Raw genomic sequence first — 3,573 nt, 5'->3', positions numbered from 1 at the left:
ATTTTAAAATATTTTCCGGAGTATTTAGAATATTAATTGCGATTCTTTAATCCAAGAAATTTGGAATTGTGTAAATGTATGAATTTTAAACATACACACACAGAGAAAATCTGCCTTTTATAGTATAGATGCACACAAATATAATAACGATGTATAATTTAAACAAAGCATCATGCTTTTATTATTAAAGAGAAAAACGAAGAAAAAAAATAAATCTGGTCCCACACTCACATCGTAAACCTGTTGCATACACACAACAGATTACAATACACACACATGCACACGCACGCTGACACACACAAACACACACACATAACGCACGCGCGCACTCTTTCTCATACAACCGACATCTCATTCACACCCACACGCTTACAATTACAAGTACACACATCATGCATCGAAATGTTTTTTTTTCTTTTTTTCTTGAATCTCAACTAAATGTTACAGCAAACATTGATGATGATAAACACAATAATAATTAATCAATTAATGAAATAATTACAGTTATATCATTGACTAAGTTTTGTTAATTTTTCCTTTCTTTTGTAACATAAACTATAAAAACAAAAAAACAACTCAATACTTTACCTGAACGTAAAAGAAACTCGTCGGAATTAAGCAAATATCCAAATGCGATAAACAGAAGAATAACTGTTACAGTTTAAGTCCGAGATAAGAAGACAAACCAATACATAATACTTGAAAAAGGATAAAATTCTCCTTTAGATATATTCATATGTATATATATGTATATATATCGTTCTTTCTCTTCCTGTATGCGTGATGGGTATTATCTTGTTTTAAACTTACTCTTATTCTTTCTTTATAAAAACAAGTCCTTTCCGTTTTTGTCCTGTGCGAGAGTATATGCACAAGTATTCCTGGTAAAGCGATTTCCGTGCTTACTTAGAATATACGTAAAAAAGTATCCCAGGGTAAGAAATATAGAAAGCGAATGTGTTTCGTTGTTTATGAAGTGAAGTACTGAAAAATAATGACTTAAAATTTGATGATTTTTACTTGTGTTTTGCTTTCCTTTAAATATTGGACTTAATAATGTAACATTGATTTTCCAATGTTTATTACTTATTATGCTATATCGAATTAAATTTGAATTAAAAACAATTATATATTATATATTACTTAAGATACATGTTGGGATATAAATATAAATAAGAGGCAAGTTTTCTTTACGTCTATTGTTTTCTGTTAAGATACTTCCCGTTCGTGACTGATGATTGCCTATGTTAGCTAAATTTAATTTGAAATTATCACATATATTTAATATTTGAAATTACATAATTAGCAAGCTAGGGAAGGTGAGAGGTGGGTGTAAACGTATATTAAATTAAACGCTTATTTTATATATAAATTAAGCTATTTTCAGGGGAGCTTTCCTTAATGTAATGTTGGTGTGTTTGTTTAGAGAATTGTAACATGTTTGTTTCCTCCGAGCCCGTCTGTAAGCGGGACTGCAAGTACACACGACTAGTGTTAATGAATAAACAAGAAGAAAAAAAAGAGAAAAAGCCGAACCAACAGAGGAATTGATAAAAAAAAACCGGGCACCAGAAAAAAAAAAGAAGAAAAAGCACAACCCACCAAACTAGCCAAGATAGGTAGGTAGGACGGTATGGTGGTGGGTAGGCTGGTTGGCTGGTTGGCTGGCTGGCTGGTTGGTTGGTTGGTAGGTAAGGCAGGAAGGCAAGTGCGTGAGTGTGTATGTGTGTGAGTGTCAGTAAGTATATATATATGTATAAATATGTGTGTGTGTGCGCGTTATGTGTGAGTGTTTAATGTATGTGTGAGTGCTTAATAGTGTGTGTGTGTGTATAAGTAATGCATACCAATAGATGAAGGTGAGGGAGGGAGGCTATAGAAGAGTATAAGAGGAGAAGGGGAGGAGGAAAAGGGGAGAAAGAGAGAAACAAAACATGACGGAGGTCGAGGAGGAGGAGAAAGGTGGTAGTTGTAGTGAGGGGAAGGTAAAACAGAGACAGTGGTAAATGTATGATGTATCTGTATATATCTATCTATGTGTGTGTACGTGTGTGTGTTTGTGTGTGTTTCTATTAGATAGAGTAAATGTATATGTGTGTGTATATATACATATCTCTCTCTCTCTCTCTCTATATATATATCCGGTGTGACCGTGTATATGTATGTATATATATATATATATATATATTTGTTGTGCGGGCGTGTGTGTGTCTGTGTATCTCGTATGTGTGTATATGTATTTCATGTGTGTGCGCGCGCGTGTAATAAAAATGTGTAACAAAACTCGTGTATGGGTATGTGGGAGTATGTGTGTGTGTGTGTGTGTGTGTGTGTGTGTGTTTACGTGTGCAAAGAAAGAAATAAGAAACGTGTGTGTTTGTGTGTGTGTGTATGTGTTTACGAAGAAAACAAGGAGTAGGAAAGAATGAGCTAAGTGTGTGTGTGTGTGTGCTTAAAAAATAGCAGAGAGGGTGTATATGTTTATGCGTTTCTGTGCGTGTGTGTATGTGTGTGTGTGAGAGAGAGAGAGAGAGAGAGAGAGAGAGGGAGGAAGAAGGTGAAGATACACTGAGAGGGTAAAAGATTGTGAGAAAGAGAGGGAGAAAGAGAAAGAAACGAAATGTGTGTGGTTGTGTATATGTGCATGTGTGTGCGTACGTGTGTGTGTGTTGACGTTGAAGAAAGCCATGGAGGAAGGGGAGAAAGAAAGTAGAATGAAGCTGGAGAAAGACAGAAAGATGTAGAAAACAAATAAAGCCAGAGAGAGAGAGAGTGAGTGAGCTGGAGATGAAAGAGAGCAACATATGATAGGGAGAGTAAGAGAGAAAGAGTAAGGTAGGAGAGAGAGGGTGAGAGAAATGAAAAAGTAAGTTTGAAGTGTGGAAGGGTGAGAAAGGTAACAGGCAAAGCTTGGTAAAGATAAAGAGAGAGAGAGAGAGAGAAAGTAAATGATGGGGAGGGAGAGATAACAGAAAGAGAGATAATATGAGAGAGAGAGAGTAAAGTGGGAGAAGGGGGTTAGGGAGATGAGAGAGTGTGTGAGAGAGAAAGGATGAGAGAGTGAGAGAAGTTAAGTGTGAAGAGAGTTGATAGTGGTGCTGATGATGGTGAGAATGAAAGTAAAAGAAAAGGTATAAAAAGGTATAAGAATGGGAGGGAGCGAAAGAGAGAGAGAGAGAGGGAGGAAGAGAAAGTGTATAAAAACGATTGAAAGAAAATAGGGGAAGCGTCTGAACGGTAGCTGTGAGGATTACATGTAATATGAGAGAGTAACGAGGAGGAAGGGGATGCCAAAAGGAAAGAGGAGAAATGAGGGAGAGAGAGATATAGAGAGACAGAGAGAGAGAGATATAGAGAGACAGAGAGAGAGAGAGAGAGAGAGAGACAGAGAGAGAGGGGGGGAGAAGTAAAGGTGAAAGATGTAGCGGAAAGTGAGGAAGGGGAGGGGAGAAAGTAATAGCCGTGAGGGTAAAAGTCAAGGTGTGGTGGAAGGTAAGGGGTGATGTTGAGATAAGGGAAGTCTAAAGAGAAGGGGGGAAAGGTGGAGGGCACGCTAGTGACCGCGATGGTGAT

The 3,573-nt window shown here is 37.1% G+C and overlaps 1 protein-coding gene across 1 annotated transcript in view; it reads right to left on the bottom strand.

Moving 5' to 3' along the window:
- Positions 1-1,779, bottom strand: part of LOC106868677 (fibroblast growth factor receptor 2) — a 125,406-nt gene extending 123,627 nt beyond the window's left edge. Inside the window, exon 1 of the mRNA XM_052975639.1 lies at positions 589-1,779. The gene's annotated coding sequence lies outside the window, so the exon portion shown is untranslated. The remainder of the gene's footprint in view (positions 1-588) is intronic.
- Between the last annotated feature and the right edge of the window lie 1,794 nt (positions 1,780-3,573).

Source organism: Octopus bimaculoides, chromosome 22 (genome assembly GCF_001194135.2).
Source record: "Octopus bimaculoides isolate UCB-OBI-ISO-001 chromosome 22, ASM119413v2, whole genome shotgun sequence".
NCBI lineage: Eukaryota > Metazoa > Mollusca > Cephalopoda > Octopoda > Octopodidae > Octopus > Octopus bimaculoides.
This window is presented reverse-complemented; position numbering and strand designations above follow the sequence as displayed.